The following is a 14,287-nucleotide window of genomic DNA, read 5'->3' on the forward strand; positions in this document are numbered from 1 at the left end:
ACTGAAAACTATTCCACTGATTTATTTGTTTTAGCTACATTTCTTTCCTTTGTAGTACTCCAATATTTTTTGTAGGGACGGCAATACGTTTAGAGAACTTAAAGTTATGTTAAATACAGTAGGTTTTATTTTTTTCTGCTGTAAAACTTAAGATGGGGGGAAACTAAAGATTTGTAAAATAATTTCAATGTGTAATGCAGTTTTATTTTTGTTAAAATGGATTTTTCTAAAAATTGGTATCGAAAAAAGTATCGTTCAGGAACCGGTATCGAAATCCAAGTATCGAAACGGTATCGATATCGAAAAATTTTGAACGATACCCAGCCCTACATGGAGCGCAGATGTACTTGTACATTGAGCGGAGAGGTACTGGTACATGGAGCGGAGATGTACTTGTACATTGAGCGGAGAGGTACTTGTACATTGAGCGGAGAGGTACTTGTACATGGAGCGGAGATGTACTTGTACATTGAGCGGAGAGGTACTGGTACATGGAGCGGAGATGTACTTGTACATTGAGCGGAGAGGTACTTGTACATGGAGTGGAGATGTACTTGTACATTGAGCGGAGAGGTACTGGTACATGGAGCGGAGATGTACTTGTACATTGAGCGGAGAGGTACTTGTACATGGAGTGGAGATGTACTTGTACATTGAGCGGAGAGGTACTGGTACATGGAGCGGAGATGTACTTGTACATTGAGCGGAGAGGTACTTGTACATGGAGTGGAGATGTACTTGTACATGGAGCGGAGATGTACTTGTACATTGAGCGGAGAGGTACTTGTACATGGAGCGGAGATGTACTTGTACATGGAGCGGAGAGGTACTTGTACATGGAGCGGAGAGGTACTTGTACATGGAGCGGAGATGTACTTGTACATGGAGCGGAGATGTACTTGTACATGGAGCGGAGAGGTACTTGTACATGGAGCGGAGAGGTACTTATACATTGAGCGGAGACGTACTTGTACATGGAGCGGAGATGTACTTGTACATTGAGCGGAGAGGTACTTGTACATTGAGCGGAGAGGTACTGGTACATGGAGCGGAGATGTACTTGTACATTGAGCGGAGAGGTACTTGTACATGGAGCGGAGAGGTACTTGTACATTGAGCGGAGAGGTACTTGTACATTGAGCGGAGACGTACTTGTACATTGAGCGGAGATGTACTTGTACATTGAGCGGAGATGTACTTGTACATTGAGCGGAGAGGTACTGGTACATGGAGCGGAGAGGTACTTGTACATGGAGCGGAGAGGTATTTGTACATGGAGCGGAGAGGTATTTGTACATGGAGCGGAGAGGTACTTGTACATTGAGCGGAGAGGTACTTGTACATGGAGCGGAGAGGTACTTGTACATGGAGCGGAGAGGTACTTGTACATGTAGCGGAGAGGTGCTTGTACATGGAGCGGAGAGGTACTTGTACATGGAGCGGAGAGGTATTTGTACATGGAGCGGAGAGGTACTTGTACATGGAGCGGAGAGGTACTTGTACATTCAGCGGAGAGGTACTTGTACATTGAGCGGAGAGGTACTTGTAGATGGAGCGGAGAGGTACTGTCGACACTTGTACATTGAGCGGAGAGGTACTTGTACATGGAGCGGAGAGGTACTTGTACATGGAGCGGAGAGGTACTGTCGACACTTGTACATTGAGCGGAGAGGTACTTGTACATGGAGCGGAGAGGTACTTGTACATGGAGCGGAGATGTACTTGTACAGGGAGCGGAGAGGTACTTGTACATTGAGCGGAGAGGTACTTGTACATGGAGCGGAGAGGTACTTGTACATGGAGCGGAGAGGTACTTGTACATGGAGCGGAGAGGTACTTGTACATTGAGCGGAGAGGTACTTGTACATGGAGCGGAGAGGTACTTGTACATGGAGCGGAGAGGTACTTGTACATGGAGCGGAGAGGTACTTGTACATGGAGCGGAGAGGTACTTGTACATGGAGCGGAGAGGTACTTGTACATTGAGCGGAGATGTACTTGTACATGGAGCGGAGATGTACTTGTACATGGATCGGAGAGGTACTTGTACATGAGAGCGGAGAGGTACTGTCGACACTTGTACATTGAGCGTAGAGGTACTGTCGACACTTGTACATTGAGCGGAGAGGTACTTGTACATGGAGCGGAGAGGTACTGTCGACACTTGTACATTGAGCGGAGAGGTACTTGTACATTGAGCGGAGAGGTACTTGTACATGGAGCGCAGAGGTACTTGTACATTGAGCGGAGAGGTACTTGTACATGGAGCGGAGAGGTACTTGTACATGAGAGCGGAGAGGTACTTGTACATGGAGCGGAGAGGTACTTGTACATTGAGCGGAGAGGTACTGTCGACACCTGTACATTCAGCGGAGAGGTACTTGTACATGGAGCGGAGAGGTACTGTCGATACTTGACATTGAGCGGAGAGGTACTTGTACATGGAGCGGAGAGGTACTTGTACATGGAGCGGAGAGGTACTTGTACATGGAGCGGAGAGGTACTTGTACATTGAGCGGAGAGGTACTTGTACATGGAGCGGAGAGGTACTTGTACATTGAGCGGAGAGGTACTTGTACATGGAGCGGAGAGGTACTTGTACATGGAGCGGAGAGGTACTTGTACATGGAGCGGAGAGGTACTTGTACATGGAGCGGAGAGGTACTTGTACATTGAGCGGAGATGTACTTGTACATGGAGCGGAGATGTACTTGTACATGGATCGGAGAGGTACTTGTACATGAGAGCGGAGAGGTACTGTCGACACTTGTACATTGAGCGTAGAGGTACTGTCGACACTTGTACATTGAGCGGAGAGGTACTTGTACATGGAGCGGAGAGGTACTGTCGACACTTGTACATTGAGCGGAGAGGTACTTGTACATTGAGCGGAGAGGTACTTGTACATGGAGCGCAGAGGTACTTGTACATTGAGCGGAGAGGTACTTGTACATGGAGCGGAGAGGTACTTGTACATGAGAGCGGAGAGGTACTTGTACATGGAGCGGAGAGGTACTTGTACATTGAGCGGAGAGGTACTGTCGACACTTGTACATTCAGCGGAGAGGTACTTGTACATGGAGCGGAGAGGTACTGTCGATACTTGACATTGAGCGGAGAGGTACTTGTACATGGAGCGGAGAGGTATTTGTACATTGAGCGGAGAGGTACTTGTACATTGAGCGGAGAGGTACTGTCGACACTTGTACATTCAGCGGAGAGCTACTTGTACATGGAGCGGAGAGGTATTTGTACATTGAGCGGAGAGGTACTTGTACATGGAGCGGAGAGGTACTTGTACATAGAGCGGAGAGGTACTTATACATGGAGCGGAGAGGTATTTGTACATTGAGCGGAGAGGTACTTGTACATGGAGCGGAGAGGTACTTGTACATGAGAGCGGAGAGGTATTTGTACATGGAGCGGAAAGGTACTGTCGACACTTGTACATTGAGCGGAGAGCTACTTGTACATGGAGCGGAGAGGTACTTGTACATGAGAGCGGAGAGGTACTTGTACATGGAGCGGAGAGGTATTTGTACATGGAGCGGAGAGGTACTGTCGACACTTGACATTGAGCGGAGAGGTACTTGTACATGGAGCGGAGAGGTACTTGTACATGAGAGCGGAGAGGTATTTGTACATGGAGCGGAGAGGTACTGTCGACACTTGACATTGAGCGGAGAGGTACTTGTACATGGAGCGGAGAGGTACTTGTACATGGAGCGGAGAGGTACTTGTACATGGACCGGAGAGGTACTTGTACATGGAGCGGAGAGGTACTTGTACATGGAGCGGAGATGTACTTGTACATTGAGCGGAGAGGTACTTGTACATGGAGCAGAGATGTACTTGTACATGGAGCGGAGATGTACTTGTACATTGAGCGGAGAGGTACTTGTACATGGAGCGGAGAGGTACTTGTACATGGAGCGGAGATGTACTTGTACATGGAGCGGAGAGGTACTTGTACATGGAGCGGAGATGTACTTGTACATTGAGCGGAGAGGTACTTGTACATGGAGCAGAGATGTACTTGTACATGGAGCGGAGAGGTACTTGTACATGGAGCGGAGAGGTACTTGTACATGGAGCGGAGAGGTACTTGTACATGGAGCGGAGAGGTACTTGTACATTGAGCGGAGAGGTACTTGTACATTGAGCGGAGAGGTACTTGTACATGGAGCTAGGGCTGGGTATCGAGTTTCGATACTTACTTGGCACCGAAATGGAAACATCGATACTAAGGGGTATCGAAGCCTCCCTTGTCAATCGATACCAATTTTCGATACCAAAACAAAACAGCGTCATTGAGCCTATAAGCATGCGACATGCTTGCACGCCGCGCTCTAATACGGCTGGTGATTGGCTGTCATGTAGAGGCATGCAGGAAACGTTACGCCCACTTTAGCCGGTGTGTTTGTTGTGACTGTGAGCCAGGCGTGCGGTGCGGATAGTATACAAGAAGTTAGCCACTCAAGCTACTCCTATGCTGGATTACCATATGGCGAAGATGATGAAAAGCAGGAAAAGAAACAGAAACAACACGGACTGGTTTCCACAGACAAGATAAATAATTGAGAGGTGGGTCAGCTCAGCTTACCGCAAGTTAGCGGTTATCAGATCCCTCAGTCTGACAAATCCATGCATCTGGCTGTGAGTTGTAGCATTAGATCGTTTAATTAATTGCCGCCGTAACGTTATGCGCAAGCGGGCATTGTGTATTTTTAGCAACTCGTTAACAAACGCTGATGTCATGATAGTTTGTTGAATGTAAATGCGATTCATTTATATTGATTGGCTAGTCAGTGAAGTTGAGCTGTCTCGTCAGATTTGACAAGAATGACGTTCTGTTGCAGCAGTGAGCACACTGATCTGCAACGCTAGCGTTAATGTTTAATTAATTAGCGTTATGTGCAAGCGGGCAGTTATCGCCCATGTATTTTTAGCAACTCGTTAACAAACGCTGATGTCATGATAGTTTGTTGAATATAAATGCGATTCACTTTGTGGCATATAAGGCTATATTGATAGGCTAGTCAATGCTCAACTAGTCTTCCATGCATGAAGTGGAGCCATCTCATCAGTTTGTACAAGAATAGAGTTCTGTTGCATCAGTGAGCATTAAACCCTGATTTGCAACTCTCTGTTTTGCACTGAAAACTATTCCACTGATTTATTTGTTTTAGCTACATTTCTTTCCTTTGTAGTACTCCAATATTTTTTGTAGGGACGGCAATACGTTTAGAGAACTTAAAGTTATGTTAAATACAGTAGGTTTTATTTTTTTCTGCTGTAAAACTTAAGATGGGGGGAAACTAAAGATTTGTAAAATAATTTCAATGTGTAATGCAGTTTTATTTTTGTTAAAATGGATTTTTCTAAAAATTGGTATCGAAAAAAGTATCGTTCAGGAACCGGTATCGAAATCCAAGTATCGAAACGGTATCGATATCGAAAAATTTTGAACGATACCCAGCCCTACATGGAGCGCAGATGTACTTGTACATTGAGCGGAGAGGTACTTGTACATGGAGTGGAGATGTACTTGTACATTGAGCGGAGAGGTACTGGTACATGGAGCGGAGATGTACTTGTACATTGAGCGGAGAGGTACTTGTACATGGAGTGGAGATGTACTTGTACATGGAGCGGAGATGTACTTGTACATTGAGCGGAGAGGTACTTGTACATGGAGCGGAGATGTACTTGTACATGGAGCGGAGAGGTACTTGTACATGGAGCGGAGATGTACTTGTACATTGAGCGGAGAGGTACTTGTACATGGAGCGGAGAGGTACTTGTACATGGAGCGGAGATGTACTTGTACATGGAGCGGAGAGGTACTTGTACATGGAGCGGAGATGTACTTGTACATTGAGCGGAGAGGTACTTGTACATGGAGCGGAGATGTACTTGTACATTGAGCGGAGAGGTACTTGTACATGGAGCGGAGATGTACTTGTACATGGAGCGGAGAGGTACTTGTACATGGAGCGGAGATGTACTTGTACATTGAGCGGAGAGGTACTTGTACATGGAGCGGAGAGGTACTTGTACATGGAGCGGAGATGTACTTGTACATGGAGCGGAGAGGTACTTGTACATGGAGCGGAGATGTACTTGTACATTGAGCGGAGAGGTACTTGTACATGGAGCAGAGATGTACTTGTACATGGAGCGGAGAGGTACTTGTACATGGAGCGGAGAGGTACTTGTACATGGAGCGGAGAGGTACTTGTACATGGAGCGGAGAGGTACTTGTACATTGAGCGGAGAGGTACTTGTACATTGAGCGGAGAGGTACTTGTACATGGAGCTAGGGCTGGGTATCGAGTTTCGATACTTACTTGGCACCGAAATGGAAACATCGATACTAAGGGGTATCGAAGCCTCCCTTGTCAATCGATACCAATTTTCGATACCAAAACAAAACAGCGTCATTGAGCCTATAAGCATGCGACATGCTTGCACGCCGCGCTCTAATACGGCTGGTGATTGGCTGTCATGTAGAGGCATGCAGGAAACGTTACGCCCACTTTAGCCGGTGTGTTTGTTGTGACTGTGAGCCAGGCGTGCGGTGCGGATAGTATACAAGAAGTTAGCCACTCAAGCTACTCCTATCCTGGATTACCATATGGCGAAGATGATGAAAAGCAGGAAAAGAAACAGAAACAACACGGACTGGTTTCCACAGACAAGAGAAATAATTGAGAGGTGGGTCAGCTCAGCTTACCGCAAGTTAGCGGTTATCAGATCCCTCAGTCTGACAAATCCATGCATCTGGCTGTGAGTTGTAGCATTAGATCGTTTAATTAATTGCCGCCGTAACGTTATGCGCAAGCGGGCATTGTGTATTTTTAGCAACTCGTTAACAAACGCTGATGTCATGATAGTTTGTTGAATGTAAATGCAATTCATTTATATTGATTGGCTAGTCAGTGAAGTTGAGCTGTCTCGTCAGATTTGACAAGAATGACGTTCTGTTGCAGCAGTGAGCACACTGATCTGCAACGCTAGCGTTAATGTTTAATTAATTAGCGTTATGTGCAAGCGGGCAGTTATCGCCCATGTATTTTTAGCAACTCGTTAACAAACGCTGATGTCATGATAGTTTGTTGAATATAAATGCGATTCACTTTGTGGCATATAAGGCTATATTGATAGGCTAGTCAATGCTCAACTAGTCTTCCATGCATGAAGTGGAGCCATCTCATCAGTTTGTACAAGAATAGAGTTCTGTTGCATCAGTGAGCATTAAACCCTGATTTGCAACTCTCTGTTTTGCACTGAAAACTATTCCACTGATTTATTTGTTTTAGCTACATTTCTTTCCTTTGTAGTACTCCAATATTTTTTGTAGGGACGGCAATACGTTTAGAGAACTTAAAGTTATGTTAAATACAGTAGGTTTTATTTTTTTCTGCTGTAAAACTTAAGATGGGGGGAAACTAAAGATTTGTAAAATAATTTCAATGTGTAATGCAGTTTTATTTTTGTTAAAATGGATTTTTCTAAAAATTGGTATCGAAAAAAGTATCGTTCAGGAACCGGTATCGAAATCCAAGTATCGAAACGGTATCGATATCGAAAAATTTTGAACGATACCCAGCCCTACATGGAGCGCAGATGTACTTGTACATTGAGCGGAGAGGTACTGGTACATGGAGCGGAGATGTACTTGTACATTGAGCGGAGAGGTACTTGTACATTGAGCGGAGAGGTACTTGTACATGGAGCGGAGATGTACTTGTACATTGAGCGGAGAGGTACTGGTACATGGAGCGGAGATGTACTTGTACATTGAGCGGAGAGGTACTTGTACATGGAGTGGAGATGTACTTGTACATTGAGCGGAGAGGTACTGGTACATGGAGCGGAGATGTACTTGTACATTGAGCGGAGAGGTACTTGTACATGGAGTGGAGATGTACTTGTACATTGAGCGGAGAGGTACTGGTACATGGAGCGGAGATGTACTTGTACATTGAGCGGAGAGGTACTTGTACATGGAGTGGAGATGTACTTGTACATGGAGCGGAGATGTACTTGTACATTGAGCGGAGAGGTACTTGTACATGGAGCGGAGATGTACTTGTACATGGAGCGGAGAGGTACTTGTACATGGAGCGGAGATGTACTTGTACATTGAGCGGAGAGGTACTTGTACATGGAGCGGAGAGGTACTTGTACATGGAGCGGAGATGTACTTGTACATGGAGCGGAGAGGTACTTGTACATGGAGCGGAGATGTACTTGTACATTGAGCGGAGAGGTACTTGTACATGGAGCAGAGATGTACTTGTACATGGAGCGGAGAGGTACTTGTACATGGAGCGGAGAGGTACTTGTACATGGAGCGGAGAGGTACTTGTACATGGAGCGGAGAGGTACTTGTACATTGAGCGGAGAGGTACTTGTACATTGAGCGGAGAGGTACTTGTACATGGAGCTAGGGCTGGGTATCGAGTTTCGATACTTACTTGGCACCGAAATGGAAACATCGATACTAAGGGGTATCGAAGCCTCCCTTGTCAATCGATACCAATTTTCGATACCAAAACAAAACAGCGTCATTGAGCCTATAAGCATGCGACATGCTTGCACGCCGCGCTCTAATACGGCTGGTGATTGGCTGTCATGTAGAGGCATGCAGGAAACGTTACGCCCACTTTAGCCGGTGTGTTTGTTGTGACTGTGAGCCAGGCGTGCGGTGCGGATAGTATACAAGAAGTTAGCCACTCAAGCTACTCCTATCCTGGATTACCATATGGCGAAGATGATGAAAAGCAGGAAAAGAAACAGAAACAACACGGACTGGTTTCCACAGACAAGAGAAATAATTGAGAGGTGGGTCAGCTCAGCTTACCGCAAGTTAGCGGTTATCAGATCCCTCAGTCTGACAAATCCATGCATCTGGCTGTGAGTTGTAGCATTAGATCGTTTAATTAATTGCCGCCGTAACGTTATGCGCAAGCGGGCATTGTGTATTTTTAGCAACTCGTTAACAAACGCTGATGTCATGATAGTTTGTTGAATGTAAATGCGATTCATTTATATTGATTGGCTAGTCAGTGAAGTTGAGCTGTCTCGTCAGATTTGACAAGAATGACGTTCTGTTGCAGCAGTGAGCACACTGATCTGCAACGCTAGCGTTAATGTTTAATTAATTAGCGTTATGTGCAAGCGGGCAGTTATCGCCCATGTATTTTTAGCAACTCGTTAACAAACGCTGATGTCATGATAGTTTGTTGAATATAAATGCGATTCACTTTGTGGCATATAAGGCTATATTGATAGGCTAGTCAATGCTCAACTAGTCTTCCATGCATGAAGTGGAGCCATCTCATCAGTTTGTACAAGAATAGAGTTCTGTTGCATCAGTGAGCATTAAACCCTGATTTGCAACTCTCTGTTTTGCACTGAAAACTATTCCACTGATTTATTTGTTTTAGCTACATTTCTTTCCTTTGTAGTACTCCAATATTTTTTGTAGGGACGGCAATACGTTTAGAGAACTTAAAGTTATGTTAAATACAGTAGGTTTTATTTTTTTCTGCTGTAAAACTTAAGATGGGGGGAAACTAAAGATTTGTAAAATAATTTCAATGTGTAATGCAGTTTTATTTTTGTTAAAATGGATTTTTCTAAAAATTGGTATCGAAAAAAGTATCGTTCAGGAACCGGTATCGAAATCCAAGTATCGAAACGGTATCGATATCGAAAAATTTTGAACGATACCCAGCCCTACATGGAGCGCAGATGTACTTGTACATTGAGCGGAGAGGTACTGGTACATGGAGCGGAGATGTACTTGTACATTGAGCGGAGAGGTACTTGTACATTGAGCGGAGAGGTACTGGTACATGGAGCGGAGATGTACTTGTACATTGAGCGGAGAGGTACTTGTACATGGAGTGGAGATGTACTTGTACATTGAGCGGAGAGGTACTGGTACATGGAGCGGAGATGTACTTGTACATTGAGCGGAGAGGTACTTGTACATGGAGTGGAGATGTACTTGTACATTGAGCGGAGAGGTACTGGTACATGGAGCGGAGATGTACTTGTACATTGAGCGGAGAGGTACTTGTACATGGAGTGGAGATGTACTTGTACATGGAGCGGAGATGTACTTGTACATTGAGCGGAGAGGTACTTGTACATGGAGCGGAGATGTACTTGTACATGGAGCGGAGAGGTACTTGTACATGGAGCGGAGATGTACTTGTACATTGAGCGGAGAGGTACTTGTACATGGAGCGGAGAGGTACTTGTACATGGAGCGGAGATGTACTTGTACATGGAGCGGAGAGGTACTTGTACATGGAGCGGAGATGTACTTGTACATTGAGCGGAGAGGTACTTGTACATGGAGCAGAGATGTACTTGTACATGGAGCGGAGAGGTACTTGTACATGGAGCGGAGAGGTACTTGTACATGGAGCGGAGAGGTACTTGTACATGGAGCGGAGAGGTACTTGTACATTGAGCGGAGAGGTACTTGTACATTGAGCGGAGAGGTACTTGTACATGGAGCTAGGGCTGGGTATCGAGTTTCGATACTTACTTGGCACCGAAATGGAAACATCGATACTAAGGGGTATCGAAGCCTCCCTTGTCAATCGATACCAATTTTCGATACCAAAACAAAACAGCGTCATTGAGCCTATAAGCATGCGACATGCTTGCACGCCGCGCTCTAATACGGCTGGTGATTGGCTGTCATGTAGAGGCATGCAGGAAACGTTACGCCCACTTTAGCCGGTGTGTTTGTTGTGACTGTGAGCCAGGCGTGCGGTGCGGATAGTATACAAGAAGTTAGCCACTCAAGCTACTCCGATCCTGGATTACCATATGGCGAAGATGATGAAAAGCAGGAAAAGAAACAGAAACAACACGGACTGGTTTCCACAGACAAGATAAATAATTGAGAGGTGGGTCAGCTCAGCTTACCGCAAGTTAGCGGTTATCAGATCCCTCAGTCTGACAAATCCATGCATCTGGCTGTGAGTTGTAGCATTAGATCGTTTAATTAATTGCCGCCGTAACGTTATGCGCAAGCGGGCATTGTGTATTTTTAGCAACTCGTTAACAAACGCTGATGTCATGATAGTTTGTTGAATGTAAATGCGATTCATTTATATTGATTGGCTAGTCAGTGAAGTTGAGCTGTCTCGTCAGATTTGACAAGAATGACGTTCTGTTGCAGCAGTGAGCACACTGATCTGCAACGCTAGCGTTAATGTTTAATTAATTAGCGTTATGTGCAAGCGGGCAGTTATCGCCCATGTATTTTTAGCAACTCGTTAACAAACGCTGATGTCATGATAGTTTGTTGAATATAAATGCGATTCACTTTGTGGCATATAAGGCTATATTGATAGGCTAGTCAATGCTCAACTAGTCTTCCATGCATGAAGTGGAGCCATCTCATCAGTTTGTACAAGAATAGAGTTCTGTTGCATCAGTGAGCATTAAACCCTGATTTGCAACTCTCTGTTTTGCACTGAAAACTATTCCACTGATTTATTTGTTTTAGCTACATTTCTTTCCTTTGTAGTACTCCAATATTTTTTGTAGGGACGGCAATACGTTTAGAGAACTTAAAGTTATGTTAAATACAGTAGGTTTTATTTTTTTCTGCTGTAAAACTTAAGATGGGGGGAAACTAAAGATTTGTAAAATAATTTCAATGTGTAATGCAGTTTTATTTTTGTTAAAATGGATTTTTCTAAAAATTGGTATCGAAAAAAGTATCGTTCAGGAACCGGTATCGAAATCCAAGTATCGAAACGGTATCGATATCGAAAAATTTTGAACGATACCCAGCCCTACATGGAGCGCAGATGTACTTGTACATTGAGCGGAGAGGTACTGGTACATGGAGCGGAGATGTACTTGTACATTGAGCGGAGAGGTACTTGTACATTGAGCGGAGAGGTACTGGTACATGGAGCGGAGATGTACTTGTACATTGAGCGGAGAGGTACTTGTACATGGAGTGGAGATGTACTTGTACATTGAGCGGAGAGGTACTGGTACATGGAGCGGAGATGTACTTGTACATTGAGCGGAGAGGTACTTGTACATGGAGTGGAGATGTACTTGTACATTGAGCGGAGAGGTACTGGTACATGGAGCGGAGATGTACTTGTACATTGAGCGGAGAGGTACTTGTACATGGAGTGGAGATGTACTTGTACATGGAGCGGAGATGTACTTGTACATTGAGCGGAGAGGTACTTGTACATGGAGCGGAGATGTACTTGTACATGGAGCGGAGAGGTACTTGTACATGGAGCGGAGATGTACTTGTACATTGAGCGGAGAGGTACTTGTACATGGAGCGGAGAGGTACTTGTACATGGAGCGGAGATGTACTTGTACATGGAGCGGAGAGGTACTTGTACATGGAGCGGAGATGTACTTGTACATTGAGCGGAGAGGTACTTGTACATGGAGCAGAGATGTACTTGTACATGGAGCGGAGAGGTACTTGTACATGGAGCGGAGAGGTACTTGTACATGGAGCGGAGAGGTACTTGTACATGGAGCGGAGAGGTACTTGTACATTGAGCGGAGAGGTACTTGTACATTGAGCGGAGAGGTACTTGTACATGGAGCTAGGGCTGGGTATCGAGTTTCGATACTTACTTGGCACCGAAATGGAAACATCGATACTAAGGGGTATCGAAGCCTCCCTTGTCAATCGATACCAATTTTCGATACCAAAACAAAACAGCGTCATTGAGCCTATAAGCATGCGACATGCTTGCACGCCGCGCTCTAATACGGCTGGTGATTGGCTGTCATGTAGAGGCATGCAGGAAACGTTACGCCCACTTTAGCCGGTGTGTTTGTTGTGACTGTGAGCCAGGCGTGCGGTGCGGATAGTATACAAGAAGTTAGCCACTCAAGCTACTCCGATCCTGGATTACCATATGGCGAAGATGATGAAAAGCAGGAAAAGAAACAGAAACAACACGGACTGGTTTCCACAGACAAGATAAATAATTGAGAGGTGGGTCAGCTCAGCTTACCGCAAGTTAGCGGTTATCAGATCCCTCAGTCTGACAAATCCATGCATCTGGCTGTGAGTTGTAGCATTAGATCGTTTAATTAATTGCCGCCGTAACGTTATGCGCAAGCGGGCATTGTGTATTTTTAGCAACTCGTTAACAAACGCTGATGTCATGATAGTTTGTTGAATGTAAATGCGATTCATTTATATTGATTGGCTAGTCAGTGAAGTTGAGCTGTCTCGTCAGATTTGACAAGAATGACGTTCTGTTGCAGCAGTGAGCACACTGATCTGCAACGCTAGCGTTAATGTTTAATTAATTAGCGTTATGTGCAAGCGGGCAGTTATCGCCCATGTATTTTTAGCAACTCGTTAACAAACGCTGATGTCATGATAGTTTGTTGAATATAAATGCGATTCACTTTGTGGCATATAAGGCTATATTGATAGGCTAGTCAATGCTCAACTAGTCTTCCATGCATGAAGTGGAGCCATCTCATCAGTTTGTACAAGAATAGAGTTCTGTTGCATCAGTGAGCATTAAACCCTGATTTGCAACTCTCTGTTTTGCACTGAAAACTATTCCACTGATTTATTTGTTTTAGCTACATTTCTTTCCTTTGTAGTACTCCAATATTTTTTGTAGGGACGGCAATACGTTTAGAGAACTTAAAGTTATGTTAAATACAGTAGGTTTTATTTTTTTCTGCTGTAAAACTTAAGATGGGGGGAAACTAAAGATTTGTAAAATAATTTCAATGTGTAATGCAGTTTTATTTTTGTTAAAATGGATTTTTCTAAAAATTGGTATCGAAAAAAGTATCGTTCAGGAACCGGTATCGAAATCCAAGTATCGAAACGGTATCGATATCGAAAAATTTTGAACGATACCCAGCCCTACATGGAGCGCAGATGTACTTGTACATTGAGCGGAGAGGTACTGGTACATGGAGCGGAGATGTACTTGTACATTGAGCGGAGAGGTACTTGTACATTGAGCGGAGAGGTACTGGTACATGGAGCGGAGATGTACTTGTACATTGAGCGGAGAGGTACTTGTACATGGAGTGGAGATGTACTTGTACATTGAGCGGAGAGGTACTGGTACATGGAGCGGAGATGTACTTGTACATTGAGCGGAGAGGTACTTGTACATGGAGTGGAGATGTACTTGTACATTGAGCGGAGAGGTACTGGTACATGGAGCGGAGATGTACTTGTACATTGAGCGGAGAGGTACTTGTACATGGAGTGGAGATGTAC

This window comes from Poromitra crassiceps, assembly GCF_964638095.1.
Source record: "Poromitra crassiceps genome assembly, contig: HAP1_SCAFFOLD_58, whole genome shotgun sequence".
Lineage (NCBI taxonomy): Eukaryota > Metazoa > Chordata > Actinopteri > Beryciformes > Melamphaidae > Poromitra > Poromitra crassiceps.